Genomic DNA, 14,052 nt, shown 5'->3' on the forward strand with positions numbered 1-14,052 from the left:
GTTTGTTGGAGGTGAAATGCAACATTGCGGGGAGAAATATTGCCCCAATGCTTTTCTCCAATGATGCAGCCTGCGACACAGGTCTTCACTGAGATTGACTCTGTTGTAGACCTGTCTGTTAGGGTCGTGACTTGCACAGCGTCATTCACTATGATCTTGTTGAATGACAGAGTGGGCTTGAGGGTCTGAATGGTTTACTTCTGCTCCTATTTTTTTATGTTCTTGTATTTTTATGTGTATTGGTTATTTGCCCTCCTATACCCACTTCCATGAGTAACTACTCTTAATGTGTTAACCAAGGGTAATGCTGTATAGTTGCAATGGTTGATTGGACTTGAGTGTGGGTGTGACAATGATTTAGCCCCACATGCTAATTTTAACAGAAAATGGCTTACATATACTCACCCTATACAAGTAAATATACTTTACATTTAGCACCTAGATGCCAACATTTAGTAACAATACTGACCCATATTGAGGTTGTCAGTTGAATGCTCAACTGCGCAGACATCATGGGTGGACTCTTTTCAGACCCTACCCATTGTTTATGTCTATGCAGTTTTCCAGCTAGGCTCAGAAACAGGAATCCTGATTGATATTTTCCTTTCTGGCTTGGAGCACTAAGGATACATGTGATTTGATTTTTGTTGGATAACACTTCCTGTGAAGGTCTTTTATGTTTCTTGCTATTTTGAAGGTGCTTGTGCCCTGACTGAGATGTTTACATAGGGAATTAGTGCTACAAATCCAGTTCAGACCTTGCCATGGCAACTGGGTAACTTAAATTCAGTAAAATAAACCAAGTTCTGGTATTGTGTTGCAAAAAGCAGTCATTAATCTGTCATCTTTACTTGGTCTATGTGTGACTCAAATCCCATCTCATTGTATTGAGCTTAACCATCATAAAAAGCCACTCCATGCTAAGTCAATCAGGGAAAGGGAATAAGTACTATCTGTAAGTAAAACAAAACAGGATTTGTATGGTCAGCAATATCCATGCTGCTTAATGGTAACAAGAATGTGGGACTGGGAAGAATGAACTGGGAACAATACATGATAACTAATATATCTGGCCTGAATTCACAACTCTTTAACTCCTCATTGATCACCTGTTGTTCTGTATGAAAAGTATTTTGGATACTGCTTTGAAATGGGTTTATCTCTTTTTATGTGTTTGGAGTAAATTAAAACCCATTTTGTATATAAAAATTAAAATTATCAAGGCAAACCTGTCCAAAGATTAGAATTCTAATGCACCATCCTCAACCTCTCCTCCTCCTACAGTTGACAGGTGTTCAAGTCTAAGCATCGCATCGCCACGACTATTACTACAACTATTAGTTTGAATTTGGGATTGATAAATGAGCAGAAATCACAGAGACGCAATAAATGGGTCATTTCTAAGGTTGATACATTGTAAGTAATGAGGTGCAATAAAGATCTGTCCTTTGGGCTTTGTATTTACAATCTAATAGGTGATTTGGATGTGAAGCACCTGGGAGCCCCTGCCTATGTTAAAGGTGTCATATAAATATAAGTTGTGTTTTGGTGGGGGGGTAGGTTTGGATTCAGGTTTGCTCATAAAACTGGGTTGGAAATTAAACTGTGAAGAGTATGCAAAGAAGCCACTGAGCTGAAGTGAAAAGCAGGTAGGGTATAATGTAGGGAAATGTGAAATTTGTTAAGAAGAATAGAAAAGCAGAATAATCTTTAAAAAGTGAGAGTCTAGTAAATAAAATGGACAATTGTGTGTCATTTTACATGAAGCATAGAGAAACGTGGGCGTGCATGTGAGAGTGAGAAGGGTTTCCTGCTCACACCCCTACAAATAAAAATTAATGTGCATGTATAGTGAGCAATTAAGAAAGCTTTTGTTGCGAGTGGTTTGGAGTGGACCATGGTTTCACCTGACTTCACTCTGACTTAAGGAATTGGGGAATATGGGGGATCTTTCTGGAATTCCAGAGTTGAGGTAGATGTCGTAACTGACTAGCAGTTCTTCCAATTTTTCTAATATGGTGAAATGCTCTCTTGCAGCTCATTTTTAAAATTTAAAGAAGTTAGCTTGGCGTTGGCTGTTCTACTGCAACTGGTGCAAAATGAAGCAGTTCAATCTACCTCTGTGAGATGGTACAAAACCCAAAGAAAAATGGCAAACTGTTGCTGGTTCAGCTGTAGTTACACCACTCCCTCATTTCTAATGTAATGTGGAAACCATTTTGCAGTGACACAAAACATACAGCTTTGTGTCTGAATCTTATCAGTTGGTCAAATTAGTTCTGTAGTCACATGATAACATTTCACTTTCTTGTCTGTAGAATTATATCAAGTTACAGAGCAGAAACTGGACATTTGAGCCAACTGGTTTTCACTTTGTACGAGCCACCTCCCACTTTTTTTTTACCTTGTGGGTTTATCCAGCTTCCCCTTAAGCTTAGCCCTGCTGTTTGCCTTAACCACTCCCTGCACGAGCAAGTTCCACTTCTCCCTGCTCTCTCTCTGGATCAAGAACTTTGACCTGAATTCCCGACTGGATTAATTAGTGCCTATTTTATATTCATGGGCCCTCGCTCTGAGCTCTCCCCAGCTTTATACCCACTCAAGAAACGTTTTCTCTACAGCTTCCCTATTAAAACCTTTTCAGAATTTTAAAGGCATCTATCAACATCACCCTTCAGTCTTCTCTACTTTAGAGAGGGGCCCTCCAGTGTGCTCAATCTTTCCTGATGGGTATGACCTTTCATTTTCATACATTCTTCAGTGCCTCAAAATCCTTTGAAAATGTGGAGACCAGACCTGATCACAACTGCTCACTACTGCTTTCTCAATGACAATTAAGGAAGGGTGATCATCCTGGGATCACCAGTGATTACCATATATGACGAATGAATGAAAAAATTTAATTGTGGCCTAACCAAGATTCCGTTAAAATTAATATAGTCTGGTATTCAATTTTATCTGTTTAGGAGCAAGCTCCAGTGCCTTGAATTTTTAGTGGCCTTGTGGCTTTTTTTAATGTAAATTATAGGAATTTGTGCTATGGTGGGTGGTTTTAATAATTAATTTAGGCACATTTTTCCAAATCTGAAATGAATAGTGACTATCTGATCACCCATTTTTTTTTCTTTGATGCATTTGCAAATAAGAACCCTGCTGCCTGTTTTACAGCCATACGTCTGAAATTGAGCAGGTCAGAACACTAGCTACTGCTGGCCCTGCTCTGTTTAGGGTAACTATTTAAATATGGCCAGCAGTCTTTAAAAGGACTGTATGCATCCTCCACTTGCTACTCCAATATTTATGAGCTTGTAGGCTTCTCCATTTCAGCCCCCCAGTTCTTGGAGGCAGGCTGGCACAAGTTAATTTCTAAACCTGTGTATATAACTTGGCAGCAACTAAACAGTGTTGACTCATGCAGATTGAGCAAAATGAGTTTCTTTAAAAATTGGTTAGAAGTACCTGAGATGTTCACTCATCCTTGATTAGCTCATACTTCACCAAATGCTTTTTGTCACTTTTTCCTTGATGCTGCTTTTCTACAAATGGTAAATTGACATGTCTATAGTTTTATTTTGTTTTTCACATTAAATGATGTGGTGTACTAGGAAATACTAGGCAAAAAAGATCCTTTTGCAATGTTGTTCATTGCAAGATAAAATAACAGAGTAATTGACTCATCATGCCTATCAATCAGTTTACAAAAGTCCAAGAAATTATAGAGAATCACCTTCTCTCTCTAAACCTGTCAAGTCTCAAATTTCTCGTATGGTATCCACAAATATGATATGATTCAGTTTTTTAATCCAAAGCACAATTCCCAAATCTAGAGAGCTGTGAAGAAAATTATAAGTAATGCACCTATACCTACTTCACCTGGTTTATTTCGTAACTTGGGGGAAATCATTAAGCCCCAGAGATTTCTCTGAACAAAATTGCATGCAGTAGTTTCTGTTACTTTTAGTGTAATTTGGACAATAAAATGAACAGCATAAGAATGTGTCATGATTTATTGATCACAATACACTGTGGTTTTAGTGCCGGAAGGTCTGGTTCTGCAGCCAAAAATAAGAATTTCGTCACTGACATTTTGAGTGCAATAATTTGGAAGCTGATTGGATGGCTTATTGAGTGATGTCTTGCCTTAAGTCATGAGCCTTACAAGAGTTTATTGGATACTCCTTGCATGGTTTTATTCAAAAGTGTACAGTGTTTTGGATTATTTTGTTTCCCTGGCATTCAAGGAATTTAAAAGTATATGAGGTAAAATGAGGTGAAAAAAGTTCCATCTGATTAAGTGCGTTGTTGACCTCAATAGGGAAGTGACTGCTTGTGGCAGGAGTTTAGTTTCTTTGTTTTTCACAGCTTTGCTCAAAATACCCACAAAACTCAAAATTTTCAACAACTTGCAGTTGTTCAGCACCTCCTTCTAGGAGCTTCCCAGAAGTGTAATAAAAAATGGATATAACTAAAAAGCTATTAGGAAGGCTCATCAAATTGGAGGGTTTTGAGGAGAGGGGTTGGAGGAAAGTGAAACAAACAAGGTAACATTATTGGTGTCATAGTTGTGAGACTTCTCATTCGTGTACCCTTTCAAAGGTAAGGAACAGTATGTGTTCAAGTGCATACCCTGTTAGAAAGTGTGTGAGCAAAGAATAGCTGGAGAGACTCTATAACTTGTGTGTGTAGGACTGACAGAGTTTTTAACCTGTTTATTTGTGAATGAGAGATTTGTTTACTTGCTCTTTTTTTGGAAATTTGCTCATTAATTTGGTTTCTGGATTCTATTTTAAACATGGTTACATGCTCTGACTGCTAGTGGATGGGTATCTGCAAGTTGTGACAAGTCACATTCAGCAAACCATGTAACTTTGCAAAAGATGTAACTCTTCATTGGTATGGTTTGTGGTTGGAAGTGTTGACTACTTCTCTATTATCCAACGCAGTGCAGGTGACCCCCACGTTACGGCTGTTCGGGTTACAGAAATTCACCCTTGCAGAATTCACAAATTTGTGATATGGAATACAATTTCTTACGGAATTTGCGTGGGAAGAAAGGAAAGTAAATTAACACTTTTTTTTTCAACTCACGTTTCTTGACACATACACAAATGATGCGGTTCCATGTTATGGAAAGTAGCGATATGACCCATTTGCTAGGAATGCACCTCCCCACCCCACCCCTGGTAATGCAGGGGCTGCCTGTATGCAAGAAAGGTCTACCGTTGGCAAGACACATTTATCTAATGTGCACCTGAGCTATATAGATTGTAACTTACACTTTACGTAGCTCCTGTATTGTTGAAAACAAAATCCCAGTGTGGTTCACAGAACTGTAATTTTAAAAAATGGACTGGGAAGTTACTCTTAGTGTTAGCTAATCCCAGACCTGCCAGTGGTGCTTCAAGTTCTCTCATTGTTCCTCCTGATCATTTTCCATTGGTTCCTGCTAGAAAGTAGGCACTGTTGAAGGGGACATGATTAATATCAGCTGCACTGACCTTGTGGGAAAAGCCCATAACAGATTCTCAAGGAGAGTAGCCACTTGGATGTGGTATGGTATGGTATGCCAACTAGTGCCACTGGAGCTTGTACCTTAACAAGGAGCGAACACCTTCAGGACGGGAAAGGTTGGGGGATAAGGGGGTATTGGTAAAGCTAATGAAAGGAAATAGTTTCAGGGAATTAAAGGGATCCATGTACTACTGTGTGTAGGAAAGTGAGAGCTGATGGATGGCCTTACCAGCTGGTTTCTGATTCTGTACAATGTGATGCCAATGATGGGGAGGATATTAAATTGCTTGCCTCATTCAGATGTAACTGCTGCCTGCTTTTTGTTTGCCAGTGAACTGGGGAAAAAATGTGATTTCACCTCAGCTGACATTTTGACTAGTCTTTGTACTTAAGTTGCTTGATGACAAACCCTCAAAATCAGCAAGTAAATGGAATTTCCCAACTTGTTATGTGATGTGATTAAAAAAGCCCATGATTAATGCTGACCACAAACAGAGATCTGACCCTCGTTTTAATGTTGTATTTCCAGGATTTATTGATACTTTATAAAATACACACAGTCATATAAGTGGGATATTATCTGACTTTGATACCTTTTGTTAAAGTTTAGTTCTATGAACATCTGTCAGTGGGATTATAGAACATAGGCCTTGAGTGTGGTTCTGTTGTTACCAACACATATCTTCCTTGTGATTAAAACAAACAACAACAACAATTATGCCTTTTTTTAAAAAAAAAGGAACGAAGTAAAGGTGGAGAGCCAATAGAATCAACCATGCTACTCATGATTAGAACTGAATAATTACTGTAAACAGTCTGACTTCCTCTTGCATTCTGTATGATTGTACAAAGTTGGTACATAAATCACATTCAGGCATCTGGGGCAAATATTTTTGAACAGGTGAGCTTCCTTAGAGTGTACATTGGAAGAGGAAACATTTTTCAGCAACGACAGTGCTTTCAGACGTGTTCTTTCATTGAAAAATCCAGTTAAAGGAGTAATGACTGTATTACATGACCCCACAAAGTTTGAAAATGAGAAAAAAGTTGTTATTTGAAGATCATTTGGGTTGTAAAAGCTGATTAAGTTATGGAAAGACTGAGAGAAATAAAGAGATTCTTGGGTTTGTAGGAACGAATAAGTTAAAGTGCAAATCTTTCTTCCACTGTACTGAGGAGGGAAGTAGATTGTGCAGGATGGTATTTGGAGATTTCAAATCAAGGCAAGATAGGTTCTATAAGAATGTTGGTACAGTTGTTCAGTTACTGAACTAACAATCCAGAGACACTAATTCAAATTCCACCATTGCAGTTGGAGAATTTAAGTTCAAGTGGTTAAATAAATCCTGGAATAAGAAAAACTAGTATTGGTAATGGTTATCATGAAACTAATGTTTTGTTATAAAAGCCATCTAATTCACTAATATCCTTTAAGGAAGGAAATCTGCTGACCTTATCCGATCTGGCGTCTGCGACACCAGATCTGCAGCAATGTGGTTGACTTTTAACTGCCATCTAAAATTCAATTGTATCAAAACAACTACATTCTAACAAAAACAGGATAAAACCAATGGACCACCTGTATCAGATTTGGTCAAGGCAAAGTTAGTCCCAGGCCAGTTGTCCTTGCAAAAATCCTCCTTTCGAACATCAGAGACTGGTGTCTAAATTGGGAGACTAGTTAAGCATAGACAAAGTACCAAACTGATCCATCACAATCCCTGGGAATAGCTATTCGTCCAGCAGGATAGACCCACTAGAGAGTGTGACATATTTGTATTCAGGTGGGTGGGAGTGACCCTGAGAGTCTTCAACCTTTGATTCCAGGCTCCATGAAGTCTCGTGGCTGATTTCATTCTCCCCTCTGCTGATGAGCTGCGGCTCCTCAGTGTTGAACAACGCTTGGAAGAAACACTGAAAATAGCAAGAGCTCAGAATGTACACTGAGTGGGGAAGGTCAATGTCCATCACAAAGAATGACTTGGTAGCACCAACACAGAGTGAGCTGGCTGAGTCCTGAAGAACGTGGGTGTCAGACTGGATTTCCTGCAGGTGTTTGAGAGAACAAGAGATCGTGCTACTTGACCTCGTCCTGACCAGGCTACTTAGATGCATTTGTGCATTACAGTGTTGAAAGGACTACCACACAGTCTTTGTGGAGATATAGTCCAACCTTCATACTGAGGACACTATCCATTGTCTTGTACAGCACTACCATAATGCTAAATTACTATCCCATTTAGCATAATGGTAGTGCTGTACAAGACAATGGACGGTGTCCTTTCAAAGCTGTCATGGTGGTGGCAACGCAGGTAGATAACGTGGTTAGGAATGCATGTGGGATACCAAAACAAGCTGGAAGCAGTTGCACCAATGTTTAGCTAGAAATGCTAAGTGGGCATTCAGTTTCCACCAATACCACAGAGCCAGTCTTGAGCCAATTTGATTCGCTCCACGTGATGTCAAGAAATGGCTGACAGCAAAGGGAATTGGACCAGACCACATCCAGGCTTGGAAAGACCTATGCTCCAGAACTAGCTGCGCTGCTAGCCAAACTGTTTCAGTACAGTTGCAACCCAACAATGTGGAAAATTATCCAGGTTTGTCCCATTCACAAAAAACAGGACAAATCCAATCCTGATAATTATCGTGTACACACTTTGCAATCATTAGCAAAGTGATAGAAGCCTCATCGACAGTACTATCAAGCAGCACCTACTCACCATAACCTACTCACTGATGCTCAGTTTGGGCATCGCCAGGACAAAATTTAATTACAGCCATGGTGCAGACATGGACCAAAGAGCTGAATTCCAGAGGTGAGGTGAGTGTGACGGCCCTTGTCATCGGGACGGCCTGATAAAAGTGGTCAATGGGCACCAAGGGGAAAACACTCCACCATTGGATTCATACCTTGCATAAAGGAAACTGATTGTGGTTGTTAGAGGTCAATCATTCCAGCCCCAGGATATCAATGCAGGAGTTCCTCAGGGCAGTGTCCTAGGCTCAACGACCTTTAACTGCTTCATCAATGACCTTCCTTCCATCATAAGGTCAGAGTGGGGATGTTCACTGATGACTACACTATGTTGAATTCCATTTGCAACTCCTCTGCAAATGAAGTATCCCATACCTGCATGCAGCAAGACCTGGACAACATTCAGGCATGGTCTGATAAATGGCAATTAATATTTGTGCCACTAAAGTGCCAGGCAATGACTATCTCCAACAAGAGAGAGTCTAACCACCTACCCTTGACATTCAGTGGCATTATCATCACCAAGTCCCTCATTTCAATTTCCTGAGGGTCACCATTGACTAGAAGCTCAGTGGGAACAGCAATATAAATACCATGGCTACAAGAGCAGATCAGAAGCTGGCTATCCTGTGGTGAGTGACTCATCTCCTGATACTCCCAGACCTTTCCACCATCTACAAGGCACAAGCCAGGAGAGTGATGGAATATTCTCCACTTGTCTAGATGAGTGCAGTTGCAACAACTGTGAGGTTTGACACCATTTGGGACAAAGTAGTCTGCTTAACTGGGATCCTATCTACCATCCTAGATGTTCATTCCCTCCACATCCAATACACAATGGTTGCAGTATGTATCATGAACTAAAATGCACTCCAATTACTTGCCTATGCTACTCCGACAGCACTTCCCAAACCTGTGACCTCCACTGCCCAGGGCAAGGGTAGAAAACAGATAGAAACATTACCCCCTCTAGGTTCTACAAGTCACATGCTGTTCCTTCTTGGAAATATATCAGCAATCCCTCATTGTCACTGGGTCTAAATCCTGGAACTCCCTCGCCAACACTGCTGTGGGAGTGCCTTCATCAGTAGGACTGCAGCAGTCCCAGAAGCCAGCTCACCATCATCTACTCAAGGACATTTAGGATGGGCAATAAATGCTGGCATTGTGAGCAATGCCCATATCCCATGGTTGAAGGTGAAACTGGATTGCCTGTTAACTGCCATTTTTTTTTCCTCTTGTATTTTGTTCAGAAATGCAAGAGAGGTGAAGGAAGAGTCTGTATCCCTCACTCCAGCAAACATTGAAATAAAATTAAAGAATTGTTCTAATGTTAGGTCATCAGCCTGAGATGTTAAGTCTGTTTCTCCCTCCACAGGTGTTGCTTGACCTGCTCAATATTTCCAGCACTTTCTGTTTTTAGTTAAGATTTTCAGCATCTGCAATATTTTATTTAAGCAAATATTAAAGCAGTGCAAGGTTTAGTCTGGGATAAAATCAGACTTCTTCGGAAGTTAACAATTTCCGAAGGGAGGTAATTGATCTGAACCAGAACAAACATACTGTCCTGTATATTCCACAGAAATATTTACTTAATAATGTACCAGCACACAATCAGAGATGCATAAAATCAAGTACTAAATATTGGTATTAATAATTTTACTTGTTAAGCAGTAGCTGCTATGCTGTAATGGAAAATGGACAATATTAGAAGATAACGGTCAATTTGTAGACCACTTTATTGTGTGGATTCATACCTGCTAGGAGCTCCATTTATACTGCTTCATATTGTTATGTAGAACCTTTATAGCCAGTGAAGAGAAAGAAGTTTAGGATGAATTTCAATCCAGGCTCCAGAGATTAAAACCACTAAAATCAGATTGTGCTCAAATTGGGGAGTGATTGTCCTTCATTGAATGTTACGTGTGGCTAATGACAGGGGCAGGATCACGTGAAATCAGTCCCACCGGCCTCATTTCTTTATTTCCTGTCAGATGTGGACACTGGTCAGAGTGCCAGAGGGAACTTGCTGGTCTTGGGTACAATGAGGAACAGCCAATTTACAGTAAGTGCTGTCCAAGGGGTAGGGGATGGTAGAGAAAGTCAATCAAAATAAGGTTTGGCAGTGATTTGCAAATTCAGTGTTCAGCTGAGAGCAATGTTCCTGTTTCTTCCAACACCACTATAGAGTAAGTTTAAAAAGAACATTGTTTTCTACTTTGGAATAGTGATTGGCTGCTGTACTCATTCACAAATTTTTTTTGCAAGGGGTTTCAAATGGACATTCCTTCTTTTGTGTATGGAACTAGGGAATCTAGTGCTTGATTAAGACACTTAGACTGTGGATATCGATCTGGAAATCTTTACCAAAATAGTAGGGTTGCACTTCTGGAAGAGAACTGCTGCGGTCTGCAGTTTTGAAGACTTGGGTTCCTGTTTCATTCAGTAGTCATTGGAAGACTGAAACAGTCAAAGCATATTCGAATCTGACTCCCCACCCCCACATGGACCATCACAAAGTCAGCTCTCTGGCCACTATTCCAATCCCTGAAACCAAGCCAGAGTGTTGCAACTTCTGTGTGCTTGATGCAGAGCTATATTTTTCAACTGGAGAATCTGCTCCATCGCCAAGACTGTCTATTTCCATCTGTGAACGCTTGACCAGCTCCATCCTTGCCTCATTTTATCTACTGCTGAAACCTTCATGCTTTTCTTACCAATAAACTTGATTATTCCAATAATGAGGTTGGCCTCGCATCTTCTACCTTGTACAAGCTTGACTTCACACTAAACTCGGGTGCCTGTACCTTGGCTTGTTTCAACTTTTGTTCATCCATCACCTTCATATTTGTTGACTTGCACTTCAGGCCTGGTATCATCTTGATTTTAAAATCCTTGTCCTAATTTTCAAACCCTTGTGTGGCCTTATCCCGTCTCCATAATCCGTTAAGTCTCCTTCATCCTTTAGAGTCGTATTAACTCTGGCCTATTGTGTGTTCCTGGTTTTAATTGTTCCACTATCAGGATATTCCTGGCTCCAAAATTAAAACCTGACCTGAGCCTGAGAACTTGCAATTTTTTTGATATCCAACCATCCAGGATCCTGTCCCAGACATAGTGTGAACATCCACTCAATCCAACATTGCATGGCCCCCACTAACATGTGATAGTGTTTTTATTTATATATATAAAAAATAACTTTCCCAGCCTGAGGACTTCTTTCAAATCAAAACCAACTCGAACATTGTTGGGCCCTTTAAGCTCAAGTTGGGTAACCAGGCATTCTTTTACCATTTTACCTGCCTGGGCCCTGAAATTTGGAATTTTCTCTTGCTTTTGTTCTCACTTTCACAAATGTTTATTAAAACCTCTCTCTTTGACCAAATCCCTCCTCAATCCCTCAATCACCAATCACCATCTGGTCCCTGTCTTACCTCTCCCCCTCTCCTCTTTATTCTGACTATCTCCCCTCTCTCCACTCTTAGACCTGATGCAGGGTTTCCAGCAGATTGTTTGTTGCTCCAGATTCCAGTATCTGCAGTCCCTTGTATCAAGGATCGATCCTGGGGTGGGGGGGTTGGAGATGGTGGGGTGCATCAGAGGTAATGCTGTGGGTGCAGGCAGAGAAGCAGTGAGTGTTGATTCTCTGGAAGTCAGTAGAACCAAATGAGTACAGCCTTATCCAGCAGGATGACAGCCAAGTGTGTTGGAAGCACATGTGTGCTCAACAGTATTAAAGGCTGTAGACAGATTGAGAAGGATAAAGGGGAACACATTAAATTGTCATTAGTGACTTTAAACATAGTTGTTTCTGTGCTTTATCAGAGGTGGAGACCTGATCAGAGGAATTCACACAAGTTACAGTTAAGATTTGGGAGAATGGAAGCTGCAATTTTGTTTAAGGACTTCAGGAAAGAAAGTGAGCCTGAAAGTGAAACAGTGGTTTTCAAATATGGAATAACCTCTGGTACGTTTTGGAAAGCAAGATGACAATGGGGATGACATACCTGAAGGGAGAATGGTTAACACTGTCAGTTTATGCCAGGAAGGGAATAAAAATGGAATATGCTGAAAATACTCAGAAATGTAGGCAGGATTGATGACAAGAGAAACAGTTAATGTTTTAGGTCAATAACCTTTTCATCTGAACTGTGAAAAGCTAGAAATGAATAGATTTTAAAATGTAGAGAAAGAGAAGAGGGGAGGAGAGAACAGAGGGGAAGGTCTGTAGTAGGGTGGAAAGCAGGAAAGATTAAATGACTAATGGGACAATAGTGGAAGGTGAAAGACAATAGCAATGAAACAAATAAACTAAACTGCAGATGTGGGTGAATCAGAGGAGAGCTTTTTCTGGGAAGGACATGGAAGGAAGTAGGATTGAAAGGGTTGTGGATGGAGATCCTTGTAAGGAAGTGATCATGGACAGGGCTGTCTATGATTGAGAGTAGTGAGGCCACATGAAGATGGCATGGTCACGTTGGTGACCCATGAATATGAAAATCAAAACGACTGCAGGTGCTGGAAATCGGAAATAAAAAACAGAAAATGATAGAGAAACACAGCATGTCAGGCAGCATCTATTAAAAGCATAACAGACTCAGCATTTCAGGTCAAAGATTGTTGATTGGAACCAGTTACGAGAGAATAATTAGTTATGGAGGGATGGATAGGATAAAGGAACATCTGTGATAGGGTGAGGCCAGGGTTACCGTGGGGACAAACTGCAGAGGTCCCCAGATCAAGGGTTAATGGGGCAGTTAGAGTTTGACCTTTGTTCATATTTTCATTGTCAGTACACTTGGGTTCTAGTTAATCCCATCCTTTTGCAGTTGGTTTATGTAATTTCTTCAATTTGTTGACATTGTTAGAAGTTGGATTCGTGCCAAGCAAAAACATTGTTGTAACACCATAAAAATTGTGGCAACACTCCACATACTATGGTAATAAGGCATAATGAGTTTGACCATTTGCCTTATCATTCCAGTTTTATTTTTTAATAACTTAATTAAAACTAGAAAAGTATTTGAATAAAAGTTTTCCTTTGCTTCAAAATTCTTGCACGTAGTAACACATCAATGATTAATAATGTTTTTTTATCGGCTAATTCCGCATTTTATGTTGAAGTTTGCACTATTTAAACTGTTTACTGAAGAAACATGATGTTCTAAATGTGTTACAAAGTAGCTTGAGCTTTTTCCTCTGAGATTTCTTCATGGAGTGTGATTTGCATGAAAATGTTGAAATACTAGTTCTGTTGGAAATGTGTTACTTTAGCATGAAGCAGTATGTTTACTTTGGTGACTGTAAGCTCTGATTTTTTTTTGCTGTCTGCCAACTGTCTGGTTTGGGACAAATACTGGTAAATGGGATTACTATAGATGGTACTTGAAGGTTGGGATGGACCTGGTGGGCTGAAAAGTCCAATTCTATGTTCTATGATTCAAGGTACCGAGTGGACTCCAAAGCCATTAGTTTATTGTGGAAGGAAGCTTGAATGAGCTGTGATGTTCTGTATGGGGATTTTTAAGCCTCGTTGCTAGTATAAGTTGAAGAAGTTTTACTGTATTCTGACAATAGCTGTGTTTGTGGATCAGATCCAAGATTTCCTAACTTGTATTTGTGCTTCTGTCCGTCTTCTGAGAAGGAAGAAGTCTTCCCATTGGAGCTATTGTTTTTCAGGAGCTTGGATGATGCAGTGGGCGAACGGCTTTCTCATATATCAGAGACCTTGAGGCCAGATCTACCTGCCTAGTGGGACTGGGGTAGGTGATTTAAAATAGTGT

At 40.1% G+C, this 14,052-nt stretch overlaps 1 protein-coding gene across 5 annotated transcripts in view; it reads left to right on the top strand.

The window, feature by feature from the left end:
* The window catches only part of LOC127566991 (signal transducer and activator of transcription 5B-like), a 152,035-nt gene that overhangs the window by 55,647 nt on the left and 82,336 nt on the right, over positions 1-14,052 (top strand). The window contains exon 2 of one of the 5 annotated variants that reach the window (XM_052009582.1): positions 13,949-14,031. The exons of the other annotated variants lie outside the window; for them this stretch is intronic. The gene's annotated coding sequence lies outside the window, so the exon portion shown is untranslated. The remainder of the gene's footprint in view (positions 1-13,948; positions 14,032-14,052) is intronic. 5 annotated transcript variants of the gene reach the window in all.

This window comes from Pristis pectinata, chromosome X (genome assembly GCF_009764475.1).
Source record: "Pristis pectinata isolate sPriPec2 chromosome X, sPriPec2.1.pri, whole genome shotgun sequence".
Taxonomy (NCBI): Eukaryota; Metazoa; Chordata; class Chondrichthyes; order Rhinopristiformes; family Pristidae; genus Pristis; species Pristis pectinata.